At 41.7% G+C, this 14,059-nt stretch overlaps 1 pseudogene across 1 annotated transcript; it reads right to left on the bottom strand.

Moving 5' to 3' along the window:
* Positions 1 to 8,799: 8,799 nt before the first annotated feature.
* LOC306903122 (putative nuclease HARBI1) lies at positions 8,800 to 10,191 on the bottom strand (annotated as a pseudogene). The gene is made up of 4 exons: positions 9,759 to 10,191; positions 9,481 to 9,596; positions 9,261 to 9,371; positions 8,800 to 9,173 (listed from the first exon to the last, which is right to left on the bottom strand). The product of its transcript is annotated as a putative nuclease HARBI1 (transcript).
* Between the last annotated feature and the right edge of the window lie 3,868 nt (positions 10,192 to 14,059).

The following is a 14,059-nucleotide window of genomic DNA, read 5'->3' as shown; positions in this document are numbered from 1 at the left end:
ACCTGAAATAATAAGCAGCACCCGTCTCACCTGGCTTTCTGCAAAACTTGATGTTTTGGTATACGGTGGGCGGCAATGGATACAATCGTCTAAGTGCAACGCCCATGCTTGTGCGCACTCCTGAAAAGGTTGTGTCATTTGGCGCTCTAAGGGTTTGGGCTTCGAGTTCAAAACTACCCATTTGAGAGGCTGTCAAAATCTGACCCAACAGAAACCTTATGTCACCCAAAGCCAAAACGGTGCCATGACTCAAGGCGGTTACTCAACCACCTAGAACCTCCTGATGTAATAGGTGGAAGCTTACTAGCAATGGCGGTCATGTCGCTGTGTGATCAAGGCTGGTACTGCACCCCTGTCCTTTTTGCCAATAATGGCGCTTGTAGCCCTGTATACAATTGTTCTGCATGGTGACTCATAGCCTGTTCTCTTTGCTGTTGTTCATGAGGTGGGGGGCTGTGTTCCCTGTGTCCGATTGAAAAATTTGTCAAATGTTGTTCCCTTTCTCTTCCTCTAGTCCGCTTCGCTATAGGTTCTTCATCCATCACCATTGTTCCTTCAATACGCACTGTATGCACTATATCATTATTCATTTGTTTTAAAGGGGTGGACACTCGTACACTGCCTTCTCCTTTGCTACATTCTCCACTATCAACGTCTCCCTCTAGAGGCTCCATGTGTTCTGCTTCGATGCGCCTTGACTGATCTACCTGATCTCGTGCGGCACGTAAGTCTTCTATTACTACTTGGTTCAGGTCTTCTACCTTTTGTCTAAGCTCCTCAAACTCCTTCACTTTTCAATCTAGGATCCCCTCTTTTACTTCAACCATAACCTGTTGTTTGCTGAGAGTTGAATTTGGTGGAGCGTATGGTGGGGGCTGACTGAGGGTTGGATAAAGTGGGTTGTACTTCTCCGGGGGCGGTGCTGGTGACTTACACTCATTGCTTCCTTTCTGCACTTCCTGTCTTTCTACAGTCTCTGAAACTTTGTTCTATTCCTAGCTGGTGAGAGAGCTGTTGCTATGAGAGCAAATTGAGTCCACTTTCTTAACTGTTTTTCTAGTTTCCTCTCTTCATTTTTTCGTTTACCTGCATTATACCACTTGGCTTTTTCTCTGTCATTTCCATGTCTAATCAATGTACAATGGGCCTTTTTTCCATATTTCTAATATTAGGCGCCAATGGTACTTTCAACTTTTCAGCTTTTTTGTTCCATGCACAATCCTCACACAAAGTTATCCAACATTTCTCTACTTCTCTCTGTCTTTGTTTTCTGTCTTTAGGCTCAGTCTGCGCTAAAACATATCTGTGATATTTTTCCATTGCATCAATACCGGTGGACACCCATATTCATCACACTCTTTTTGAAACTCAATTTTTATCTAAATAAATCTTTCACTAAATTTTACACTACGGAAATAAACACACAATCAAACAAGCATTTTCATACAATTATTTCAACTTCACGCATTCAGTCGAACACACAATATACGTTTCTTTCACATTTACAGTTGACAATTTGAACACAGAATTTGTGACTCGCCGATCACGGGACTTTCTCCCAACAGGATTTACGGCTCTCTTGGCCGAAGGACTCAAACCTAACAGAATTTGTGATACGCCGATCACGGGACTTCTTTCCCAACAGAATTTGTGATACGCCGATCACGGGACTTCTTTCCCAACAAACCTTTTAAATCTGACTTTTTTTCCCTCTTTTAATCAATTATTTATTATATTGACCGAGGGCGTTGCCCATCTTAACACAGAATAATTTAGATTTAGTCAATGGCAGAATTTGAATAAACAGGTTTCTGCTTACCTTTAATTATGCCGCGCGGTCTTTTGTGTTAAGTCTGTCTCAGCCTCACGGTGGTCTCTCAGATCGATTCTCCAAACCGTGTCCCCTTGTTCCAAATCACGTCTGAGGTCACCATTTGTAGGACTCAAAGATCTTTGCTAGTCCTGCGTGTTCAAAATTTGGAAGGATGAGGGGAACAAACTGTTTTAAAAGTTTATTCATCAGATTTAAAAGGTCTTCACATCGATGGTTTGTTGCCGTCTCCATACGAGTCCAGTCAACAACACAAAAGAAAGTTTCACACACACATTATATACAGAAAACAGAATATGTTAATGTCTTCTGCTCTCTGCAAGAGCATCTGGCCGGAAATCTTCTGAAACCAGCCTTTGTTTGCAAGTTGAATTGCCTTCTGTGTCCATTAACGGACTTTTTTGCTTGAGTCCTGCATGTTCAAAAATTTGAAGAAAAGTCAAAGAGACAGTTTTTCCCAATAAGTTTAAGTAGAATTTATTATCAGATGTAAAAGCTTCTTTCCAGCTGGGGTTGTCTCTCAACATATACATGAGCGACCAACTGAACACACACTTCCGGGTTACAGATATTTATAATATATGTGACGTCGATTCTCTCTTCAGGCTCCTCCCCTTCATTGGGCGGGCGTTCAATCCTCCGGAACCAATCACCTCGGGACATGTAAATCAGACTCCATTCTCCCCCAACCATTGGTCCCTGCAAAACATTTTGAAAATAGCTGTCCTGCCGAAAGATGCGATTGACGCACACACACATACACTCACACACTTGTTATCTGAGACCCTGCTTCTGCATACCTCAGAGCTCGTGTTTCACACTTCTGCCAACTAGTTTTCAAGACAAAAACCCAGCACAGCATGGACATACTCATATCATTATATTTAACAGTAAAACAACAGTAAACATAAACTTATAATACATAGAACATCGTAAACCCAATAATCCCTCTCTTGACCTCGAAAGAGGTCAAAATTCTTGGTCCTCCGTGTCGTCAGTATAGCTAGATAACAATGGCATATTAAATGGTTTGGGGCTTTCCGGTCTCTCAATAGCTGAAACTATTAAACGATTACACAGTGATCTAAGGCAAGGAATGCAACAACAACCACACGTAATCAAAATTGCTACAAATACCCCTATGGACATCACAATAGACATTACTATTGCTTTCCATCTTCCCAATGTTTTGTCTAGCCAATCTCCAATAGGATTATTTACTCCTGAATGTTCCTTCATTTCTATAGACAAAGTTTTCAAACCTTCCAATGCCCTCGTCACTGATCCATCTGTGGCAGTATTATTAGGTATGTAAGTGCAACAAAGATCACCAAACATAACACATACTCCTCCTTTCTCTGCCAACAGCATGTCCAGAGCCATACGGTTCTGTATAGCCATCAGTGAAGTTGGTGCTAGCTGCTCCGCTAAACCATCTACGGCATCCCTTGTCATATTTGCTAATCTCATCACATTATAATGCACATAATTAATCCTATCTACATTCTTGTTTGGGGTGACTGGAAAAAGAGCAGCTATTATGGGTATATTCTCAAAACCTGCTGCCACTTGGTTCGCTAGCTTATATTCATCTGGAACACCTCGGGGAATCCCTATCGCATTAATATATGTCGGACTATTTAATGATAAATCTACACTTGAACCTATTGCTCTCTGTTTAATGATGTGTCTCCTACGTCTTCTTGTCAATGTTGCTGAATTCACGGTTTCCGTTCTGACTGCTCTGTCACCTATCAGAGTTATTGGGGCTCCCAGTCTTACCAAAGCACACACTCCCTTTGCCTTCTCAGGTATCCTAGTAAATAATCTTCGATCTCCACAATAATAATACAAACCTGCCCTAGCCCACGTGCCTATTTTAGTCCCATTATCTACTATTATCTGATCACACCACTCCTTGTTTATCTCCCCCAGGTTGCTGGTTGGTGATTGACGTTTAATATCAAAACAGGTATAATTTGCTTTCTTTGGTGTAAATGGACCTGCCCGTGAAAGGTTGGTTATTGGTGGGAATATTGCTGCCAATGTGGTACAATTTTTTGGACTGGCCATCCGTGTCAATGCCAACATACACTCATAGCCCCACGTATCATTTTGGTACAACGGGGCTGGTTCAATATATAAATGGGGTCTTGCATTAGCACATCCTACACAATCATCTAAGCTCTGTTCTCTGGCTGTGGTAATTATCCATTCCAGCCACAAATTATTTTCCCCATATCCTGTGGCTCTTTCTATCATATCTTCTGGTTTTAACATGGTGTAATCTATTTCTACCACTCCATTCTTTTGTCCTACCGATAATGGCTCAGCTACTGTCCCATTTCTTTCCTCCTCAGGTGAACTGTCCACAACAAATTTTATTACTGCTTTTTTATCTGTTCCTGGGCTGTGCACCCCCATTATAAGGAAAAACTCCCCTGTATAATTGGCTGATCCCGTTCTGGTGGATATTGAAAGGGTGAGTGGATTTTGACTTGCACTGTAATCTCTTTGCATTTTGAAATCAAATTTTGCCGAGGTACGGGTCCAAAGGCTAGGTTCTTCCGGGGTCCAACCACCGGTATATGCTATTACCTTATTCCATGATGGACACCATTCACCCCTATAGGTTTGCCTAGACTGGTACGCCTTACAAACACTGTCCATATTCCCATCCATACATATATATATGTTGTACCCACTCCATGAGCTATTTTTTCCCCCACAATTTATGACAGCGCATAGGTCGAAAGTAAATGATGTGGTCTTACCCCAAACATAGTTAATTACGAGTTGTTCACACGGTAACCTCGTATCGGCTATGGCTTTTTTGTTTCTCGATTTCGATATGGTGTTGTTGACAGGAGGGGCACTATTGGTGCTCGCAAAGGGAATCAACTGTTCGAGTCGGGGACGCATCGAACCCAGAGAAATTAGAGATTATAGAATTTTGTTTCTGTGCAACACTATATTCCAAGTTTAATAAAATGGTATGGGGAGGGACAGTGTTACCCTAATTCTGCTAGGTACTGGGGAACAAATATGTATTTGTGTAGAGGTACGTGTACCTCAGGTGATGTTGTGGATAAGGCAACAAAATTTAAAATGTGGGCCATTATGTCCCCTGGGACGGCCAAATAAAAAGGCAAAGGAGAAAGTTTGAGACTAGCTCTAACTCAGAAAATTTTAATTATGAGGGAACGGGAGCAATTTCACAAATGAGAGTAAGAATATGGAAAGTGACGAAGGTTGAGCAGGTGATGAAGGTTTAAGCAGGTCAGTATTGGTGTATGAGATTGAGGAGATAAAGGACACAGGTCAGAAGGTTCAGATATCAGTGCAGCCAAGGAATTTTCAGGCCGCAGAGCAGGCAGAAGAAGAGGCACAAGAAGTAGAGGCTAGAACATGGATAGACCCAGGAGAGACAAACGTAGGTATGAGAAAGGCAATATTGGAGAAAAGAAAGAGGTTGGAGTGAATGACAGTTGTTGGTGGTGTATGCAACTCGAGCAGGCATGGAAAGTTAGTCTTGTGAAATTAGAGGACCGGAAGAGGCTAAAGGGTCAATTACCCTGCAAAGCCACCACCCTGTTGACAGTTGCAAACAGCACCAACGAAGCAGAGGCGGCACGAAAGACAGACTGCAAAGAACCAGGTGGTAAGTACAGTAACAGTTTTGACACCAGGCCTCTGAATATACACCCCAAAATACATGTTTGCCTGTGTAGAGCGAAAGGGGGGCAACTCATAGGAACATCAGAATGCAAAAACATAGTGAAAACCAATGATAACCAACCAAATTGTTCATTTAATAGTTGGAATTTCACCTGCCCGTTCTCAGAGGACGAGGTAGGCCTAAGTGGCGTAGTACGGGTCTGTGGGGAAAGAGCATTCAACAGACTGCCCGTGAGATGGACAGGCTGCTGTTATCCAGCTCTCCTGTCCGTAGGAGCAGCTGCCTACGCACCTAGAAAAATCAGAGAAAAAAGAGATTTGCTCGACGTTAACAGCATGCCCAGTACCTATGAAGGGGCATGGCTGATGGACCCCTGGACGTCCCCACAGGGCACTGTCCTGTGATATATTTTTGGAGGTCTTGGTGGAGCTATAAGCATGACAAAATTGAACGGATTGGCAGGTTTTAGCATTGGCAAACTCGACTGAAAAAGCTTTGGGTCTATTGAGCGAGGAGATGGCACAGATGAGGGAAGTAGTTTTATACGGTAGGTTAGTTTTAGATGTGTTCACCGCAGAGAAAGGCGGTGTGTGCAAAATGCTCGGGGTCAGTTGTTGTTTCTATATTCCGGATTATGCTGATAATGTCACAGACATTATAAAACACATGAAGAATGCAATCAGGGAACCGGATGATATGACTAACAGTCTGTTGAAATGGTGGAATAGCCAAGGTTGGGGGGCGTGGCTGATGCAGGTGGCATTACCCATTCTAGTGGGATTGTTATTTCTTATAATTATGTTACCATGTTTAATTTACTGTTTTCAAAACTGTTAAAATAAAATACTATTAGGGAGCATGGCTGCTATTGAACAAAGGTTCATGGTGCAGACCATCGATCTCACGGAAGGGGAATTTATTGAGTACGATGACAACGGCCTATGAAATCTGTAGGAGAAAGGGCAGTGCTCATTTTGCAGGATGAGGCATAAAGATTTTGGTTATCATATATGATAAAAGATGGGAATGTGATGGAAATTTTCGTGACGTGGGTTTCTTCATGCTAATCTCTGTAAAAATTTATTCAAGACTGTCTATCTTGTTGTTCTTAAATTCCTGAGAAATGTTTTGCTACGTGGCAGACCACTCAGCTCCTTTACCCTTGAGCAAAGACCAAGAGGTTCTGGTGAAGATAAGGGATGGCAACACATTTTTTGTTACCAAAGATACGTTCTTGCTCAGGGGTGGGGGAGAAGAAGGGGTGTCATGTTTGGATCATATAAAAGCCCTGTAAGTGAGAAGGAGGGTACCTTCTCTCTGCACCATGCTTGTGATGCTGACTGAATGTCAATAAAATATAAAATACCTTGCAAGGTAACTCATGCTCTCTGTGTGTTGCATTTGTCTAAAGCAGCGTTTCTCAAACTGTGGGGCGCGCCCCACTGGTGGGGAATAGAGACGTGACAGGTGGGGCGCGCCGAACGGGAGGAAATGTTCCTTTTTATGCCTCATATGGAAACGTGAGATCAAATCTTCCGGCATTTTGTATTCATCGTTACAAATAAAATTGTAGTGAGGTAGGCGGGGAGAGATCCGGGATTCGAGGCCGGTGCGTGAATGATAACGAGCTGTACTCGCACTGGTCTGGTATCACAGAGGGGATCGTGAACCATAAGTGGACGAGAGACCGGACCGTCAGTGAGAGAGGACCGGGCCCGGAAATTGTGTTTGTCGTTTACGTCCTTGTTTATTTGATTTGATTAAAGATGTTAAATGTTCGCCGGTTCCCGCCTCCTTCCTTCCCTTCATGGAACTTTGTTACACTGGTGCCGCAAACCAATAGTACGGTGCGCGTTCAGCTGACGCTCGTTATCATTCACGCACCGGCCTCGAATCCCGGCTCTCTTCCTTCCTACCTCGCTACAGAAATTGTTAACCTTTTGAGCGGTATCCGGGTCGGTCCCATATATGGGATATTATTTCCGTGCCCCTGAGAATACGGTCCCAGATATGAGATTAAGAATGTTCAGTGACTGCCAGATTCAAATTGTGCTTTCGCGCGTTGGTTTGCGCTGAGCCAGAGACGGACGAGCTCAGCGCTGTCATATACCAAAACTATGCAGTGTTTTCAACCTAATAATGTTTATTTTAGGTTTCAGCCATTTCAATACACATAAGCACAAGTAAAACAATACATTTGGAGTTTGTAAGATACACACTCGTGTCTGTGGAAGCAGCAATAACAATCTATATAATTTGACGACGTGTGTTATTCACATCAGACAGACATAGTGGAAGTAACTATAAAGTTGACAAGAGTTAAAGTTCTCGGAGTTCACCTTTCTTGCATGTATTTCGGGAGAAACTGATGACAGACAAAACTCTCTGAACTGCGTCGCAAAGAAACATGGTTGCACCCGTCTCACGTAGATCAAGATTATATATAAATGACCACACTCACTTACACATTTTGAGAATCGGAATATCAGACAGTTGATGACGTGGTAAGCAAGTTTGTGAATATTTTGAAATAAAAAAGAAATTAAGGCGATCTGTCATAAGGTGTGGCTGCGGTGTGTCACGTGACAAATATGACGCGTCGCCATGGAAAGATTAAAGGGGTAATCATTACTAGTCTACATGGAGTCTATATTAAAAGAACATTAGATATGAGACCCCGAGAAAAACGTAACCTGGAACCGAAGTGCCAAAATAACATGACATCAGCATATTAATTGTAACGGAACAAACTTTCGCAGCCATATTTAAATGTTTTTTTTACAGATTTCAAAATGGCACTTTTATATCTTTTCTATTTTTGAAATTAATAGTGCACAGCTGCACTTTTATTTTCTCTATTTTTTTATTTCATGAAAGTTATTATGACACAGCTGCACTTTTATTTTCTTTATTTTAGAACTTTCTGTTATTTGATGTATATAGTTTCTATTTTAGATACAACTTGCTACTCTGATACTACTTGTTAGTTCAATAAATTGGAACATGTTAAGCTTGTTGCGCATTTCATTAGCATTGTGTTGGGGCGATGGGGGCAGGTGGGGCTTGAAAATTCCCCCTTGTCTAAAGTGGGGAATGACCAAAAAAGTTTGAGAACCACTGGTCTAAAGTGTTTAAAACTCACCTTGATTAAGGAATAAGAAAATTCCGCAACAACCCTTTAGTATGAACACTTTGATTGTTTATTAATGTAATTTTCTCTTGCTCTCTTTCTTCCTCCACATGACCAATAAAACAGTTTGAGACCTATCTGCAGTGAAGTGTGCTTTTATTAAGTAAAATATTGTGTTGTGATTGCATCTCTGACAGCTGCGCCAGCTGGGTGGTCAAGTGTGATGGGGTCAATTTCATCAGGGAGAAGCTGGTTTTGTGGTGGTTCTCGCTCTTTTCTGATAGTGGCTATATTGTGCAGAATGGCACATGCAGCCACTATCTGTGATGCCCGCTCTGGTGACACTTTTAGACGCCTAAGGCAGTTGAAGCGTGCCTTAAGGATGCCGAAGGTCATCTCGATCTTGACCCTGGTTTTACTGAGAGCCACATTGAAGCGGTTTTGTGGCCCTGTCTGAGGGTCAGGATAGGGAGTTAGCAAAAACCTCTGGCATGCATAACCTCTATCTCCTACCAACAGCCCATCAAAAAGCCCTGTCATAGAACAGAAAAGGGGAAAATTGTTTAAGTATTGCTATTAACATTTAAACTTTAAAGTGTACTGTTCCAAATTTTACTTGCCTTCCTCAAAGCGCTGACACAAAATAGACTCACGAAAATGCGTGAGTCATGCACTGAGCCAGGCCGTTTGGAATCCAAGCTTGTGATCATGCATTCATGATCACAAGTCATCTGCAGGTGAAATGTACAGTAATTGTCCTATCTGTTAGTTACTATTTATTTAAAGATTGATCTCGATGCAAATAAAAATATTTTCACAAAGGCTTTATAGTAGCCTTACCTGAACATTAAGGCTGTGAAAGGACTTTCTGTTCACGTAATCTGCTTCATGTTCTCCTAGCGCTGTGGAGATTGCAACATGTGTGCAGTCTATTGCTCCTATGACTCTAGGGAATCCTATCATAGGAATGAAAAATATATATTTCAAACCATTCCTAACAGGTAGCTACCGCATACTATTGTATAATAGATTTCGAAGTGTGAAATATGAGCATTCAAAAAAATGAGCGTGAAAGGTTAAATTTGTTCATGTGATGTCACCCTATCAAGATATCTTACCGGCAACTTTATAAAAGCCCTCTTTTATGGACATGGTGGATAAATGTCCAGGGAACACAATGAAGCTATTTATGTACCCCTGCAGAGCGAGGACCACCTTGCGAATGGTCCGACAGACCATGTTTTTCCCTAGATTCTCTGCATCACCGACCACATACAAGTATGTACCACTTGCAAAAAAACGCAACGCAATACATACCATTTGCGGTACAGTAAGGGCATGGCTTCGATGAGTCACATTTGTTATGTGAGGCTCAAGAAGTTCGCAAAGACAAGATATTCCTTCCGCAGAAAATCTGTATCTTTCGTACAAGTAACTATCAGGAAAGTCAAGGGGATTTTGTCTGTCCCTAAAAACTCTTTCTCTACGAAGTGCTCGTCTAACAATTTGCGCGGAGATGTCCACAGGATTTGGGAGAAAAGGTGAAGCCATTGCAACAGAGAACAGCCGCTGGGAATTAGTTACGTCACCTTTATGTTTCTTTGCTCACAGCTGATTGGTCAAACATCAGTCTGAGATCTCGAATACAAAACATAGCCTGCCTCGGAGCAGGTTAGCCGTGCAGCGTAAGATACCATGGCAACGAACACCGATTAAAGCCGAGCTACTTTCATGGTACCTAAAACCCACGGTTGGCACAAACTAAACTGAAACATAGCTGGCTAGCCACCTAAACCAGCTTCATGGTACAGGCCCCTGCTCATACCATTTTACTGTTTGCACACAAGCAACACAGACAGAGAAATGTAACCGGTAACTTCCAGTTTACCATTTGTCTTCCGTCTGCTGCCCCTGTTGACCGGTGGAGGTACTTCATTGTATGTGCTTTAAGTTTGTTTAACATTAATTTATACAGGTCTTATTAACAGGTCTGATTAAGGAAAACGATTGAAAAAACAAACGGTGAAGGCAATTTCAACACCGCTCGCGTTTCTAAAAGGGGCGGAGATTGTAACAAACCCCGGGTTAGTGAAATAAATCCTGCTCCTGACCAGGTTAGGTTCACAGAGTAGGTTACCATGGTTACTCACTCTAATTATAAGATACCTTGATTTCTGAAACGGGCTTGACTTACCCCGCCGTCACAGGTTTGATATACCTCGCGTTCTGAAACTGAAAACCCAGAGTATCCCGTTTTCTGGGGTTAACTTGCACTGAGTTTGCACTTACCCTGCTTTCTGAAACGGGTCCCAGGTGGCTATGAAAGTATAATATACAATAATGCAAGTGACTAAAGTTGTTGTCAGTTGTTGAAGTTACAGTGCAGTGGATGAGTTATGCAGCTAATAAGTTTCAGTCCAGAAGATGAGTAAGTGCATGCAATTATTGAAGTTACAGTGCAATAGATGAGTAAATGCAGTTACATTTACATTTATTCATTTGGCAGACGCTTTTATCCAAAGCGACTTACAAGTAGTTTTATACAGTGGCACATTACTGCAGAGCAATCAGGGGTAAGGTGCCTTGCTCAAGGGCCCTTCAGTCATGACCTGCTGGCACTGAGATTAGAACCGGCAACCTTCTGATCACAAGCCCAACGCTCTAACCATTAGGCCACATTAGTGCAAATGATGCTGTGTGTGTGTAAACAGTCCGGTAGAGCAGATAACATGAGGTACTGGTTTGTACAGTTCAGTCATGCATGGCAGCCTTGTAGTGCAATGTAAAAGATGTTATAGCAGCATTAAAATTTAAGGTATGAGGGTTCTTACGCAGGAGAGTAAACAGTCTATAAGCGGGGTGAAAGGAGTCCCTGAGAATGATGCGAGCTCGACGCAGACAGTGTTTCTTCTGGATGTCCTCAATGGGAAAAAGTGTAGTCCCTGTGATGCGCTGGGCTGTTTTCAACACCCGCTGCAGTGCCTTGCGCTCAGCAACAGAACAGTTCCCGTACCAGACTGTGACACAGTTGGTCCGGATGCTCTCTATCGTGCAGCGATAGAAGTTTACCAGGATAGTTGAAGACAGTTGGTTCTTCTTCAGTATCCTCAGAAAGAAGAGATGCTTGTGAGCCTTCTTGACCAGGCATGAGGTGTTGGTGGTCCAGGACAGGTCCTCTGAAATAGGAGTCCCCAGGAACTTAAAACTGGAAAAACGTTCAACAGCCATCCCATTAAAAACGCTGGGTAAAGAGAGCTGGTGAGGTGTTAGCTTTAGCCTAGCTCTTAGCCCTCTGCACTTCCCCACCTTTGTTTACGATCTCGACGCCGCTGGCGAGCACTTCCGCCTGGCCGTGTGGGGTGCGTAGCATCCGATGTTCTGGCGATCTCAGGGACGAGTTGAATGTTGCTGATAAAACTTTCGGAAATGCATTAACCGATATCCAAAAGCTTCTGCCAGGTGTACGATGTAAATGCACAACTGTTCTGAACGAACAGACCCGAGATGAGCAAGAAATACACTATATAAATGCTAAAACTGGAGAAACGCTGAGCCTCGCGATGTTCACACGCCACCATCTTGGTCGCGCCACATCCCTGACTTTAGTGATACCCACCTCCCACCATTTCTTAAAAAACCCAGATTTGCCCTGATTTAAAATGTGGTTGTTTAAAAACAAGGTTGGTTTAGAATACATTCCCTTCTTTTTGGGTTAAACTGTATATAACCTATAGTTTTACCTCATGCTGCCATAAATTCCGTAATAAAACTCGGGTAAAATCCCTGTCATCCATTTTTTAGTCTTCATCCATAAAACGTGATCCCCTAGATTAGAATTACCACACTTGTTTAAAAAGTACCCCCTGGTTCTTTTCCATGTAGCTTTATTTTCTTCATCTAGGTATTTTTTCACAATTTTCACTCTTAAACTATATTTCCTTTGCTCCACATCCATCAGCCTTAGTTTTTCCTTTTCGATCTCCCCTATTAAGGTGTTGTGCACAATTCTTGGGGGCTTTCCCTCCCATAAAAAGTTTGATAAACATTTCTTTAACTTCTTTTCAGCCCACAATGGCATTGCAGATGTGTACAAAACATACCATAATTTAGAAACCAACAAAACATTTGTAACTAAAACCTTCCCCTTCAAAGTTAATGTTCTCATTTTCCAGAAGTTAAGTAGTCTCTCTATTGCTCCTAAAGTTTCTTCCCACATAGTTCCATCTGCCATTTTCTCGTCATTACCCATTAAAACCCCTAAAATCTTTATTTATTTTCTTTCCTTAAAAGTGAAGTGTTCAGTTAAAACCATCTTGTTCCCAAAATCTCAAATAAAAAGTTTTTTCCTCATTAATTTTTGCTCATTTTTTAACTAGTTCCATAGCTTTTCCCACACTTCTAACATCTTATCTTTCAATATTAGCGTTGTATCGTCCGCTAGTGAAAGATTTTTTCCTCTATCCCTTTTATTGTCTCCTCTCACTTTATGGCTAGTCCCAGGGGTTCCGCTACTAGGGAATATAAAAGTGCCTTTTGATACTGGAACATTTCAAGGACAAGACACTTTTCATTTGGATATTGATCTTTGCCCCACAAAAGACGCTGATATCGTGTTGATTCATGTTCTTACATATCTCGTGTGGACGTTTAAAGTGTTAAACTATATTTGAAATGTTGATATTTTGGGAATATTGATCCTTTATTGAATTTGTACATGTGAATTGTGAAAGTGATTTAAATCACACAACTGAGATTTGACTTATTGTCAAAAGTTTTGTTATAAGTATTTCAGAATTCCAGTAAGGTCTGATTTATTTAATTTGAAGGAAATCACAGATATCGAAGGACCACATTTGATTTATTTTGGTTATTTCATTGCTCTTAAACTAATTTCTATTTTGTTTTGTATTCTTTGCATTTTGTTTCTTTCTGTTTATAATCTTTTATATGCTGTCGTTTATATAATAATTGTGCTTTATTGAAATCCCAAAGAAATTCTACTCTTCATAAATAAAACAGTTAAAATCACATGTGTGTGTGTGTGTGTGTGTGTGTGTGTTTTGCCTGCCAAGAATTCTGGTGTCTTCTGATCTGTAGAAGAATCTGGTCCAGGGACCCGTTTCAGAAAGCAGGGTAAGTGCAAACTCAGTGTTAGTTAACCCCAGAAAACGGGATACTCTGTGTTTTCAGTTTCAGAACGCGAGGTATATCAAACCCGTGACCGCGGGGTAAGTCAAGCCCGTTTCAGAAATCAAGGTATCTTATACTTAGAGTGAGTAACCATAGTAACCTACTCTGTGAACCTAACCTGGTCCGGTTTTTTATTCCACTAACCCGAGGTTTGTTACAATCTCCGCCCCTTTTAGAAGTGCGAGCGGAGTTGAAATTGCCTTCGCCGTTTGTTTATTCATTCGTTTTC

Source organism: Barbatula barbatula (genome assembly GCF_947034865.1).
Source record: "Barbatula barbatula genome assembly, chromosome: 13".
Taxonomy (NCBI): domain Eukaryota; kingdom Metazoa; phylum Chordata; class Actinopteri; order Cypriniformes; family Nemacheilidae; genus Barbatula; species Barbatula barbatula.
This window is presented reverse-complemented; position numbering and strand designations above follow the sequence as displayed.